Below are 16,028 nucleotides of genomic sequence, written 5' to 3' on the forward strand. Positions count from 1 at the left end.
ATGTACAGGGATGAAAGTCTTACTGGAATAAATTTTTGAGAAAATGGAAGGGCATGGATTGGAGAAAAAGCAAGTTGAATACATTTTTTTGAGGTGTTTTGCTACAAAAAGAGAAAAGAAAAAGAAAGAGATGAGGTGATAGCTAGTATGTATAGTGGAATCTTGCATGCATTGTGTATTTATTCATTCATTTTAGGTAAGGGAAATTATAGCATGTTCACTGCTTATAATAATCTAGAAGGGAAAGAAGAAAATTGGTGGAACTATGTTCTTGAGTAAACAGGTACATAGAATGTAGAAGTATGAATAATTCATTTACCATAATAGATGGGTAAGCAGAGTATAAATGTGCACGTATTGGTGGTAGATGAGATGATGGGAACCTATGCAAATTCTCTTAGGATTGTTTCATATTAAGGATAAGAAGTAAAGTTTTCAGCTGAGACTGAGGATGATGAGAGGTGTTGGGAGTTTGAAAGGAAGGTATGAAAGACTTATAGGAGAATGTGTGAACAATTGTTCTAAGAAAGTATAACATGATTGCCTGACAGAATTAATGCATCACTTGAGATTTGTGGATATAATGTAAAATGAGGCCAAGCAGCATGATATGATTCCTTAATAGAATCAAATGTACAGGTGCAATAATAAGAGATATGAATTTAACCATGTTTGTGGCTTTGTGAAGGGAAACTCACAAAAGCAAACAAAGAGCAAAGACTTTGAGGGTCTGTGCAAGGGAAAGGGTATAATGCTTGACTGAAATTTTAAATGGGTAAGGAGAAGAGAGGGAACATCAATGGGGTCAGGGTTCAAACTGTTGGTTCAATAGACAAGTGATCAAAGAGTAGTTGAAGGGTTTGGGGAGTTATGGTATAGAGTGAGTAATTTGGAAAGATAAAAGGTTGTGGTCAGAGAATGGAATGTATGAATTTGAGATTGAAATTATGGTGACAATGAAGTTATTGATAATGACAAAGTCCATTGTTTGAAGAAGCTGGGGTTGACATTTGGAATATTTGAAAGCTAAATCTGCAACTTTTAAAGCTTAATGCAACTAGAAAGTATTAGGAACCCTTTCTCTGCTACTTCTTATGCTGAAACATTCACACTTCCATGTTTTTAGTGTAATGCACTAGTTCACCTACTCATTGAAAGAGTGATGTGAATACTCTCAGGGAGGAAACTGTCCATTGTTTCTTAGCCAATGTTTTACATAATTCTCCAGATGGGGCATGTAGTTTTTCCTGATGACTCATTATGGGATTTTCCATTGACTAGAATTAAAAACCAAGAAGAAAATGTTTGGATGCAAAATCAGTACTACGATTCAAAAATCTTTCACTTAACTGAATGTAGTAGGTTGTTAAATGATTATAAACAATACTAAGATACATGAAATAAGTCCTTTGTCATTATTATATTTATAATTATTACTACTATTTTAAATTTATTTTAAAGTATCGTGTCTTATTATTTCAAATTGAGATAAATTGCTCTATAAAGTTTTACCAAAACCTAATAGTCTGCATGTTTAACGATTGCCCGTTTTACTGTCCATGGGAGCAAATTTTTGTAGTATACTATTCTACACATAGCTCTTAGACAATAGTACTCACTTCCATGCATTTAAATGGTATCTGTTTGCCTATAGATCCTATATTCATATCTTTAGCCCCAGTTTTTCTTCTGAGCTCCATACCCGCATATTCAGATGTCTACCTGACCTCTTCCTAAATTGGTTTCACCAGCTTTTCCCAATATGTCCAAACCTGAGACTGGATTGCTCCCATCACCAACCAAACTTACCGGTCAGTCTCCTAAGGCTTACTGATTTACAATTCTAAAATCCCAGGTGGTCAAGGCAGAGACTTGAGATACCTCCTTTATTCTTCCTTTTCTCAAGATCTGCATTCACTATATTCAAATTTATATCAATGGTAAGTCTTGGGAAAAGGTCTGAATTAATCACTCACTCTCCATTAGCAGTGCCAATTTCCAAAGCTAGAATTGTCTCTTGACTGAAATATTGGAATGGCTTTCTAATCCATCTCTGACCCTTGTCTCTCTCTAAACATTCTCCAGACAGCAACTAAAGTAATCATCTTGGAATAATTTCAACAACAAATTGATCATGTCAGTTCCCTAGAAACAACAAACAACCAACATGAAACTCTTCACTGGTTCCCCAATTCAATTACAATAACATTTTAAAAATATTCAATACCCCTCAAGACTTTATATGATGTGGACTTGCCTACTTTTTCCATGTCAATCTGGTATCAGTCATGTTCTGTACCTCAACTAAACTATCCTTTTTTTCCGAATTCCTCAAACATAGCTACTTTATTCCTACATTTGCATATACTCTCTCTTCCTAGTACTTTATTTGCTACATCACATTTCAGTTGTCAAAAGGACATTTTTCTGACCCCAGTCCAAGCTTGTAAACTCCATTATATTCATGCATAGCGTTCTGTATTTTTACTTCATAATTACAATTACACATTTTTTTCAATGTTTGTATCTCCACTATATTTTTAATTCCATAAGGGAAAAGATCATGTCTGTTTTACTCAGCACTTTATCTTTATTTGTAATTATTTTATTAAGTGTTTTATTTTAATTCCACTGTAGTTAACACACAATGTTATATTAGTTTCAGGTGTACAATATGGTGATTCAACAATTCTATACATCATTACTCAAGTGCTCATGATGATAAGTATACTCTTAATCTCTTTCACCTATTTCACCCATCCCTTACCCACCTCCCCGCTGATATGCTTTATTTTAAACAAGCACTTTATCTTTAGCACCTAAGAAGGTACCAATAAAATGTGTTGAATGAAGAAATAAACTTGTAAAATCCTCTACTTTTTAATTTCAGCATTTTAATTGGCTGCTTAACTCAAATTCTCCCTCTCTTCCTTTAATTTAATATCTACGTTATTAAATTAGAGACAATTTGAGTCTTATTTTTACCACTAACTACTTTGATTTAGATTAAACAAATATACTATATACTCCTCATTGGCAGTTTGCACAGCCTCCTCTTTTGTTAGTTGTGTTTTTCTAAAACTACCATTGTTTTCAGGCATTGCTCTAAATTTGATGGGAGGAACAGATTTAGATTTTTCCTAATTCTCACTAACACAAAAAATTAGAGAATATCACTCAAAATGTTTGATAATGTATTTGTTCTAGTCTATTATCAAGTTATATATTTAAAAGTTACACACATATTAATATGTATTCAATTAACCATTTTCTTAATAAGCAACTGACACAAATCAGAGGGAGTATCAAATACAAAATCAACTGCTTTCAAGAAATTGAGAAGCCTGTGGGGATGGATTGATGTAGGTTTAATGGAACCTTGATAAATATGTGAGATACTGTATTTCGTGTTGTGACACGGAGTTATGTGGTTTCAGAGGTGTATTTAAGTTAAAATTCAATTAACTTAGATTATGAATAGGTTTCCAAATTTTTAAAAATATTTGTTTCTTTCTCTTTCATTTTTCACATTTGAATGATGGGGTTTTTGTTTGTTGGTTGGTTGGTTTGTTTGGTTTGGTTTATTTATTTATTTATTTATTTTTTTTTTTCAACGTTTTTTATTTATTTTGGGACAGAGAGAAACAGCATGAACGGGGGAGGGGCAGAGAGAGAGGGAGACACAGAATCGGAAACAGGCTCCAGGCTCTGAGCCATCAGCCCAGAGCCCGACGCGGGGCTCGAACTCCCGGACGCGAGATTGTGACCTGGGTGAAGTCGGACGCCCAACCGACTGCGCCACCCAGGCGCCCCGGTTTGGTTTTTTTAATGGATACACGTAAAAGTTCCTAAAATATTATGGAGGAAGGGCATCTACAATAAAGTACCAAATTTTATGGTAAGGACAGAGAAGTATAAGAGCAGAGCAAATGCTACAAGGGTACACAGGATCAAAAACACAGAGCTGACAGCGAGGAATTCAATTAAGATGAAAAGCTCCCTATGTCTGTTCTTAACAAGATCATACTTGTCTTGGCAGTCTCACAGCATAGGTGAGTTAATGGAATAAAGTGAAAATCCTGTTAATCATCTTATTTTTTCCAACATTTATTTGACTGAAAAGTTATTATAGAAAGAAGTTTATTTTGGCTTTAAGTAGCTAGCCCACTGAAGGATCAAGTTTTGGTCTCTGAGTCATCTGTCTTAGACAACCTGTGAACCAAAGTAAGATACTCCATGGACATTACTACTAACTAAATTTATTATTTCCTAAACTCAATTGCAAACTCCCAACTTCCTCTACTAAATCATTTCCATTCTTTTAAGGACAGCTAACTGCTAAATATCTTATAGAAACACTCATATGAAACTAATAAGCAGGCAATTTATTTGACTGCTTTTATAATAAGGAGAAACTATAGATGTCTTTGGTGAAGGTGAAAAGGGTGTTCAGAAAACACCTAATTTACAAAGGCAATTCACCCAGTCGATTGCTTGGCACTAATAAGATCACACCCAGGATTCCACCATACTCAAAGCTAAAAACACTGAATGCTATGTATTCCTATTTCTTAAATTTGCTTTAAGGATAGTGGCGCTGATCTAAGAAGTGTCGTATACTGAGTGTTCTATGGTTACTTACGCACTGTGGTCAAATTTCATGCTGAAATATGACATTTCTAAGGTTTAAAACTTAAATGTTAGTGGTCTCACCTGTTAAAATCACCAAGTGCAATAAAGGAAAACAAAAAAAGAGGTTTCAATCTTAATAGAAATTATAAATACCTTAAGAGTTGCGTGAGCTGGAAGGTAGTTGTTCTTCAGAGTTTCATCAATAAGAAATTTAATTGTTTCCATTGTATGTTATTATTATTATCATTACCATTACTATTAGTATTTAATGCCAGTTAGGGGATCAAAACTACTTGGCACTGGGTATTTCCTTAAAGAAATGAGCTACTTGCCTTTTACAAAGCTGGAGCAGTGACAATTGTTTAGGATTCAATCTATAGACGAGTTTCACACAAGGGAAGATCTAAATCTCCTTTTTATTTGTAACCTCATAAAACTGATGCACCTCTTTCGAGGTAATTAAGCTCAAGTCACAAAAGGATTTGGCCACGGAGCTCAAGGGAACTGGTAATAAGATATTCAGCCTTTTATCTCCATGCATTTGGTGTGAGAGTGTCTAGGGCTGATAATGGATAAAAACAGTAAGTGTATGCCAATGGACTCAGGGTTCCTGCCAGCCAAGTTCATGATTCCTTTTCTGTTTTCATGTTTCACTTGCGAACTGGCTTCTAATTTGTCATTTGAAGAGCAGAATCATGCTATTAAATGCTTCCCTACTTTAAACATTTGATGTTCTTTAAATTTATGTTTATCCTCACTATCAACCTTTAGAGTAGTCAGATGTTATGATCCCCGGTGGATTCACAGACCGATTACACATTCAAGGACACGGAAATAATTGTTGACTAAATCGACACTTAACCTAAAAGTGAACAAAGATGCTGTTCTAAGCCACCTGAAGTGGTCAGTTGTACTTTGAGAGGTTTCCTGGCAAAAATTCCAATGCTAAACTTTATTTTCCCGATTGGAAGATTATAAAGAAAAAGAAAGGGGTACGGGTGGAAAGGGAACTAGTCCCTGAGGCCTACCTTACAGCAGGTATTTAGTAAAATTTCTTAAAATTTCCTTTTATTCTTACAACCTCTGTTAAAAGGCATTATTATTGTCATTTTACAAACTGTTGAAGTTGAGAATGGTGGATATGTACTCCTCTGTTTTCTAATAAGAGTTTTTCTCATAGACTTTTGTTTTACAATTTTTAAAACTTGCGTGATTAGATATTTATAAAATTAACTGAAAGATATGTTACTCTTACAGAAAAAAGTACTTTATATCTAAAATACAAAGAGGAACAAAAATATTTTCTTCCCACCAAAACTGCATCTTTTTTGGAATTTTAATTTATGTCAAAATGTTATATCTTTATTGTTTTCTTGTTATTCAGGCTTATTATGAAAAACTTATTCAAATAATATGGAGGTAGATATTGCATCCATATTTACACAAGATATCATCAATTTTAGTGTTCTATGTTTATTCTTCTAGACCTTTAAAAATATTAGTATATTGCATTTGTTAATTTGCAAGAGATTTTTTAAAACAAATTTAATATTTTATTAATAACACTTTTCTGTGTTAGTATACATAGATATCTTTCATGACTGTATTACAATCCTTGGTATACAGTGTCAACTTATTAAACTGATCTCTTATTAGTTCATTTCTTGTTATTATCATTAACATTGTAAATATTCCTGTGACATTCCTGCACATTTACTGAAGATTTTCTTAAGGTAACTCATTAAAATTAGAATTTCTGGGTCAAAATATATGAACATTATATTTCAGTACATACTCATTTATGCATCCACACATCCATCCATCCATCCATCCATCTATTCTTCATTCATTCAGCAAATATTGAGTATGTTCTGTGTATCAGGCATGGTTTTAGATGCTTGAGTTTTATCAGTGAATCAAATAGACTAAAATATATCTAGGCTCCTAAATTCACACTATATTGAGGGGAGAAAGACCATTTGAAAAAAATGTTAAATAAATTATGCTTAATGGTGGTATGTTCAAGGAAAAAATAGCCCAGAGTTGGGGAGTTGAATTACAATTTTCCACAGGGTGGTTAGGGTAGAAATCATTGAGAAGGTATCCTTAAATAAAGAATTGTACATTTTTATTAATGTACATCCCCAGTAATAAAGTACGAGAGTGACTATATTCCCAATCTTTGTTAACATATGGTGTTATCAATCTTGTGAATCTTACATACAAAAATGATACTTCGCTCCTCTTTCAGTGTAACTTCTTTAGTTGAGAGAATGTTGAAGATCTTGTTATGTCTTTGAGAATCAGCTAGTATTTTTTCACTTGAGAATTTGTTATCTGTTATCTTAGCCCATATTTCTAATGGTTTATTTATCTTTTTTTGTCTACTAATATTTAAGTAGTATTTATGTAGCAATGGTATTAACTCCTTTTTTTCATAAGTCAACATTTTTCCAGTGTATTTGTTTTGTCTTGTTATCTGATTATAATTGTGCCTGACAGTCCTCAGAAATGACTTCTCTTTCTCATCCAAATATATTACCTCATTGTGTGAAAGAAGATAAAATATCACTGCACTGTGAAGCCTGTCCTGATTAGTCCCACCTTCCCCTAGCAGTAGTCAAAGTCTATATTATACAAGGTTATACAGTGTTTTCTAATTTGCTTATCTGCATTTTTGTTCTTCAATCAAATGACCAGCTATATGTTCCCAAATTTCTTTGAACTGATCAAACAATGAAAGATCAAAAGCAATGACTCTGGAAAACAAATATAACAAAACAAATTTAAAAAATGCCTTTAAAACAAAAAATGGAAAACAACTCTGTGCTGAAGCATTTCTTTTTGACATAACGTGGATGTCATCAGCAACCTAATATGAAACAATGTTGTATGGTTCTTAGACATGCTAACCTGCAAATTTATCATCTACCCTGATGGTCTTACACTGAGATTCCTCACACTTCCCTCTCCTGAGGTTTCAGAACAGCACAGAGTCTACACCATCTTGGCAAATTTGGGCAAACCCAATCCTAAGCCTTTGGCTGCCTGCCTGCTTTTTCCAGTCTTAATCTTCCCACCTAACAAGACCTGGTGCTGAAACCAAACTCATCTTCACAGTGAAATCTCAGTCTAAAGTAGGAAGGTTGGACCTGAGAACCAAAAATTTATTCAAAGGTTCTCAGGGAACAGAGGTCAACATCCCTGGGATGGCTGGAGATCTGTGTGCAACTTGTCCAGGTTGTTGTGCCAAAGGCAGAAGGAGACTTCAGAACTAGATGCGAAGTTGTGTTTCTAATGACTCATTGTCATTCTAAAAGGAGTCAAGGTAAGCCCAGTGAGCAATATGGCATTGTACTAAGTTTAAGAAACTAAATTAGCATGGCATGCAACTTTACATAATCAAGAGAATACAATGGCAACAACTTACTAAAATAGCTTTACCATAAAATTAATCTTCTTTATAAAACTTAATTGGATAGAGGGAGATCAATATAACACAGTATTAAATTACTTGGATGTGTTCTATTCACTCACCCCTTTCAGGCATTTACTATTATTTATCCTCTCTAACTTCTAGGTGGCTGATGCTCTGAGACGGTGCGCTCCGTAAGTAGGGAGTATTTATTACGCCAAGTTGTGCCTCAGTATTTCCTGGACTCTGCTGACTCATATTTTCTTTCTACCATGCCTAGATACCTAACCCACCTCATCTAAAATTTTAGTAAGCAGATCCTCAAGCATTATCATGCCTTTCTTTCTCTTTGCTGTGCTGTGGCACCCTAGGGTCTAGATTCACTACTTCTGTTTGCCTACCTAGATTTTATTCATCCATTCAAAAACAAACAAACAAACAAGCAAAACAAAACTATGAATCAAGTACCATGTAAGGAAATGAGGATATGGAATTGGTTCCTAGAATTGCACCTAGAGATTTTACCATCTTGTGAAGGAGACAGGCATGTAAGTACATGTAAGGCTGAGCATAGTGAGCACTAAATATCACTGTTATTTAATGTTTTGACCCCCAAAATATGGAAATTCCATACTAGGAGAAGTATGACTCTATTGTATGCCTGCTGTTCCTGAGTTCATCCCTGTAGGGAAGTGCAGGAAACTAAAGCAACTAAACTAAACTAAAGCAACTAAACTAAAGCACGGTGTTTAGAATACACCGTGGAAAGATGATCTATGATGGAGTCATGTGAGGAATATTTTGAGAGCACAGGAGGTGGTAGGGGTCAGTGGGATAAATAGAGGAAGCAATGCTGAAAATAAGTAGAGAATTCTAATAATATGTTTGGTACATGAGCTAGACCCTCACTTCTTAATCTCCTTACTCTCAATTGTACTTTGTCACTTTATTTACAGACTTCAACTTTTCTCAACAGTTATTTTGGGGGCCCTTTTCTGGATATTACATTACTATATGTTCCCTGGTTTTTGTAATCCTTCTGTCTTACTGTTCTCTGTTAATGGCCCAGGATATCACTTTCCATGACTATTTCTTCCTCTTTGTTCACTAGTTTGCCAATATATAGACCTAACCTACATTTAGCACAAACCTGACTTAATTTTAATACCCCAGTGCTAAAATGGCAGGTATATTTAAAATACACATCCTGACAAAAATGAGCTTGTTCTCTACTACCTATACTCTCTGTTTTAAACACAGCTGGCATTCTATTAATAAATGTAAGGCATTATTTTAGTTGCTTTCTTGAGCACAGGCACTGACACATCTTGTGTTCACATTTGGTGCTGAAGTAGTCTGCATTCTCATAAAGCAAAAATCCAGGAGAAAAAAATGCCCAATTTTTCTGCTTTTTTATCCTTGTTTTAATACACAATATTTTTAGCACTAAAAATCTATTTGTTATTCTACCATGAACATTTTTAAACATGAAAGTAATGCGAATATTACCTAAATCCAGAATCACTATCCACACCACATTAAATTGAAATTTCAGCAAAAATTAGCTAATACGTTTATTTAAAAAATTTTTAATCTTTATTTATTTTTGAGACAGATAAAGACACGGCATGAGTGGAGCAGGGGCAGAGAGAGAGGAAGACACAGAATCTGAAGCAGGCTCCAGGCCCCGATCTGTCAGCATAGAGCCTGAGGTGGAGCTCGAAGCCACAAACTGTGAGATCATGACATGAGCCGAAGTTGAACGCTTAACTGACGGAGCCACCCAAGCGCCCCTATGTATTTTTTAATATTTGCATCACCCTCTTATCTCAAATGACATTACATTACAAAATCTAAACAACAAATTAATGATGACCTATATCCTTCAGATTAAGGATAATGTTCCTTATTTGCAAGCACCATATGTATTTTTAAGGTGGTATCTGATCCAGGTTTTACATAATAAAAATTTTAAACATGCATGTATTAGCCTCCATAATGTATGACTTTGCTCCAACCATATATGTATATCTGAGGACTTGAATTAGAATTTTAGAGAATAGGTTACATTTTTCCCTAAAAATTAATATATAAAATATCCTTTGATGGTGATAATATAATAAACTGGACACCATCTATTGCCCAAAAATGCTACCCAAGAAAACACCCACCAAACTTCACTGGGATACAATAAGAAATGCTCATTTTTATTTACCATCTATGGGTTATCTAGACAGTTCTGAAAACAACTTGGCTCTTTCACACAACTGCCAGCCAAGGAAGAAGTTCTGCTGAGCTAGAATGAGCTCTCTTTCATGTAAGTTTGATGTAGGCTGGGTCTAGGCTGGTATACACTGGACTCGGGATAACTGAGTCTACCTGGCCTCTCATTGTCCATCAGGAAAGCTCAAGCTTACTATCATGGTGGAGAAGGGATTTTAAGGGAGGACAGAGGCAAGCAGGGCTGCTTGAAGCCTAACTTCAGAACAAACACATTATCATTTCTTCCACATTCTGTTGGTCTTAGCAAGTCACAAGATAAACTGTTTCAGTGAAGCAGAGCCTACCTCTTGATGGGAGAGTCACATTGCAAGGAGATGGTGGAGAATTGGAGTCTTTTTCTAAAAACAATCTACCACAAGCACTGACATTTCTTTCCGGTGAAACCAAAAGCAGATATTTTTTAAAAATTATTATGTGAGACCAATTAGACCAAAATCTATTTAAAACTTTTTTGATTGTTTGTAATCATTGATCAGTTGATATATTTTCTACGAATATAATCAAAGAAATGCTATAAAAGCATAAAATATTTCATGGTGAAAATGTCATCTCACAATTTTTTTTCTGTTATATAATGAAAGACAAATGATCAAGTGATCAACAATATAAGACTGATTAACCTAATTGATGGCATTCGCTCTAGAATATCATGCAGTTTTAAAAACAGTCATAAAGTTTAGAGCAACATAGAAAACACAGGTGAAAAAGTAAAAAATAATATTCACAGTCAGTTAAATATGGAATATCATACAAAAATGCAGAAAAACATAATATTTTACTGTTATAATTATTATTTAAATATATTTAATGGTAGATAGCTCAACCTCTTTGGACTAATTTTCCAAAACTTAGTCAATTTGAATCTTATTTTCTTGGTTTTCTTAAACATTCAAATTTATTTTTATATAAAAGTTATAAAATGAAATCTCTTATGACTATTAATAATGTATAGCAAAGTAGGGGAGGAGCCAAGATGGTGGAACAGCATGGAAGATTTTTTTGCATCTTGCATCCATGAAATACAGCCAGATCAATGCTTAACCATCCTGCACACCTAGAAAACTGATCAGAGGATTAACACAATATGCACAACCTGAACCACAGAACTCAGCAGGTACATGGTACAGAGAGGTTAACTGCAGGAGAGAAAAGCAGCGAAGGGCAGGGAGCTGTTTTTGCTTGCAGAGAGAGGACGGAGGTGGGAGAGAGTACGGGAAAAGCACCCCCACCCCCAAAAGCGGCTTGGGAGAAAGTGGAAAAGTGGAAACAGCCACAGGGACTGAACTGAAAAGGGAGAAAGGAGAGGGTTTAAATTCCATTACGACTCTATAAACAGGGGGAGCTCAGAGTCTGAAATTCCACAGCTTGATGCCTGGTGGTGCTCTGATGGGAAGGGCGAATCCCCAGGAGCAGAGTGGGTTCCAGAAGGTTCTCAGGCCACACAGGAGAAGTGGTTCAACTGCTGGAAGGACATATGGTAGAGGCTCTGCAGCCACCCAGTCCCAGCAGACCCCAGAGAACAACCACATCCTCTGGTACTGGAACAAGGTTGTTAAGGATGAAGCCTGATGCCAGATGTGTGTTGTGATTTTCCATAATCCCATAATCCCATAATCCCATAATCCCAATGCTGCTGCTACAGGACCACGTGAACTTTTTCTGGGGTGGGTTGGCACCCAGCCGCAGTCTCTGCATCGGCAGCAGCATGATCCCAAGAACATTCGTAGGTGTGGCTGGCACCCAGCCATTGCTTGGTGAGACCCTCCCTCAGAGGATCTGAGCAGGTCAAAGCTGCAGTCTCTCAGAAGTGAGGGGTCAGGAAACACAGCTGCACCTGAAATAAAACTTAGGAGGGACGTGCTGCCTGGCAACCTCATGGCTTTGTCATGGACAGTTTAAAAGCAGGGAGTGGACACAAGCTGGAGACAAAGTATGGGTGCCTGATTGCTGATCTGGGAGAAGGCAGACAGTTCTGATACTAGAGACTAGGTAGCTGGCTGACGCCATTTTCACTGCTCCCGCGCATGCACATACACACCTACAAGAGCTACAACAATCCACCCCAGTAAGCTAAGCAGCACCATCTAGTGGAGAATGGAGCCGTTACACTAAACCCCACCCAAGTGAGCCAACCTCGTTCTTCAGGAACACCACAAGTCTCTCTGCCTGCTGTTTATGGACTATAAAGTGCTTCATAGTTTGACTTCTAGGTGAAAATGATGTAATTTCAATCGTATTTCAGTCGTTCACTGGTCCATCTTTCAATTATCTATTTTTTTATCTTTTTCATTTCTTTTCTTTTTCTTGAATACAGAAAAAAATTATTTTTAATTTCAATCTTTATTAAAAATATTTTTCTTTCATTTTTTTCTACTACATTTTTACTGTTTTATAAATTTTTCAAATTCTATTTTACTTCCATCATTTCATTTTATTCGATTTCATTATATCATTTTTTCAAATTTTCAAAAGTTTTCCTTTTTTTCCCTTTTTCTTTTTTTTATTGTTTCTTTCTTTACTTTTCCCCTCTTCTTCTCTAATCTATAAAGCTCCTTTAAACAACCAGACCAAAACACACCTAGGATCTAACATCATTTATTTGATTTGTGTGTGTGTGTGTTGTTTTTAATGTTTTACTTTTACTTTTTTTTTACCTTATTAATTCCTTTTCTTCCTTCAAAATGATGAAATGAAGGAATTCACCCCCCAAAAAAGATCAGGAAGAAATGACAGCCAGGGACTTAACACAGATACAAGCAAATGTGTGAACCAGAATTTAGAATCACAGTAATAAGAATACCAGCTGGGGTCAAAAATAGATTAGAATCCCTTTCTGCAGAGATAAAAGAAGTAAAAGCTAGTTGGGATGTAATAAAAAATACTATAACTGAGCTGCAATCTCGAATGAATGTCGCGAAGGCAAGAATGGATGAGACAGAGCAGTGAATCAGTTATATAGAGGACAAACTTATAGAGAATGATGAAGCATAAAAAAAGAGGGAGACTAAGACAAAAGAGCACAATTTAAGAATTAGATAAATTAGTGACTCGTTAAAAAGGAACATCAGAATCATAGGGATCCCAGAAGATGAAGAGAGAGAAAAAGGGGTAGAAGGGTTATGTAAGCAAATCACAGAAAGTTTCCCAACCTGGGGAAAGACACAGACATCAAAATCCAGGAAGCACAGAGGACTCCCATTAGATTCAACAAAAACTGACCATCAACAAGGCATATCATAGTCAAATTCACAAAATACTCAGGCAAGGAAAGAATCATGAAAGCAACGAGGGAAAAACAGACCTTAACCTACAAGGGAAGACAGATCAGATTTGCAGCAGTCCTATCCAGAGAAACTTGGCAGGCCAGAAAGGAGTGGCAGGATATATTCAATGTTCTCAATCAGAAAAATATGCAGCCAAGAATTATTTATCCAGCAAGGCTGTCATTCAAAACAAAAGGAGAGATTAAAAGTTTCCCAGACAAACAAAAATTAAAGGAGTTCGTGACCATTAAACCCACCCCAAAATAAATTTTAAGGGGGATTCTCTGAGGGGAGAAAAGACTAAAAAAACAAAAAAACAAAAAAACAGACCAAAAGCAACAGACTAGAAAGGGCCAGAGAACATCACCAGAAACTCCAACTCTACAAGAAACATAATGGCAATAAACTTTCAGTACTCATTCTAAACGTCAATGGGCTAAATGCTCCAATCTAAAGACATAGGGTAACAGAATTGATAAGAAAACAAGATTCATCTATATGCTGTTTACAAGAAACCCACTTTACATCTAAAAACACCTTCAGATTGAAAGTAAGGGGATGGAGAACCATCTATCATGCTAATGGTCAACAAAAGAAAGCCAGAGTAGCCATACTTATATCAGACAATCTAGACTTTAAAATAAAGAGTGTAACAAGAGATGAAGAAGGGCATTATATAATAATTAAGGGGTCTATCCACCAAGAAGACCTAACAATTGTAAACATTTATGCTCCAAATGTGGAGAAACCCAAATATATAAGTGATTTAATCACAAACATAAAGAAACTCATTGATAATAATACCGTAATAGTACGGGACTTCAATACCCCACTTACAACAATGGACAGATCCACGTAAACAGGAAATCAACAAGAAAATAATGGCTTTGAATGACACACTGGACCAGATGGACTTAACAGATATATTCAGAACATTTCATCCTAAAGCAGCAGAATATACATTCTTCTGCAGTGCACATGGAATGTTCTCCAGAGTAGATAACATACTGGGACACAAATCAGCCCTCAACAAGTACAAAAAGATCGACATCATACCATGCATATTTTCAAACCAAAATGCTATGAAAGTCAAAATCAACCACAAGAAAAAATTTGGAAAGATAACAAATACTTGGAGACTGAAGAACATCCTACTAAATATTAAGTGGGCTAACCAAGAAGTTAAAGAGGAAATTAAAAATACATGGAATCCAATGAAAATGATAACACCACAGCCCAAAACCTCTGGGACACAGCAAAAGAGGTCATAAGAGTGAAGTATATAGCAGTCCAGGCCTTCCTAAAGAAGGAAGAAAGGTCTCAGATACACAATCTAACCTTACACCTTAAAGAGCTTGAAAAAGAACAGCAAATAAAACCCCAAACCAGCAGAAGACTGGAAATAATAAAGATTAGAGCAGAAATCAATGCTATCAAAACCAAAAAAAACAGTAGAACAGATGAGTGAAACCAGAAGCTAGTTCTTTTTTTTTTCAATTTTTTTTAACGTTTATTTATTTTTGAGACAGAGAGAGGCAGAGCATGAACGGGGGAGGGGCAGAGAGAGAGGGAGACACAGAATCGGAAGCAGGCTCCAGGCTCTGAGCCATCAGCCCAGAGCCCGATGCAGGGCTCGAACTCACGGACCGCGAGATCATGACCCGGGCTGAAGTTGGACGCTTAACCGACTGAGCCACCCAGGTGCTCCCAGAAGCTAGTTCTTTGAAAGAATTAACAAAATTGATAAACCACTAGCCAGTTTGATCAAAAAGAAAAAGGAAAGGATATAATTAAGAATGAAAGAGGAGAGATCACAACCAATACAGCAGAAATAAAAATAATAAGAAGAAAATATTATGAGCAATTATATGCCAATAAAGTGGGCAATCTGGAAGAAATGGACAAATTCCTAGAAACATATACACTACCAAAACTGAAACAGGAAGAAATAGAAAAATTGAACAGACCCATAACCAGTAAAGAAACCAAATCAGTAATCCAAAATCTCAAAAAAAAAAAAAAAAAAAACAAAAACAAAAAAAAAAAAAAAAACAAGAGTCCAGGGCCAGATGGCTTCTCAGGGGTATTCTACCAAACATTTAAGGAAGAGTTAACACCTAGTCTCTTGAAGCTGTTCCAAAAAGTAGAAATGGAAGGAAAACTTCCAAACTCCTTCTATGAAGCCAGCATTACCTTGATTCCATAACCACACAAAGACACCCACTAAAAAGGAGAACTATACACCAATTTCCCTGATGATCATGGATGCAAAACTCCTCAACAAGATATTAGCCAACTGGATCCAACAATACATTAAAAAAAGTATTCACCATGACCAAGTGGGATTTATACCTGGGATGCAGGGCTGGCTCAATGTCCACAAAGCAATCAATGTGATTCATCACATCAATAAAAGAAAGAACAAGAACCACATG

The sequence above is a fragment of the Prionailurus viverrinus genome, chromosome D1 (assembly GCF_022837055.1).
Source record: "Prionailurus viverrinus isolate Anna chromosome D1, UM_Priviv_1.0, whole genome shotgun sequence".
In the NCBI taxonomy this organism is placed as follows: Eukaryota; Metazoa; Chordata; class Mammalia; order Carnivora; family Felidae; genus Prionailurus; species Prionailurus viverrinus.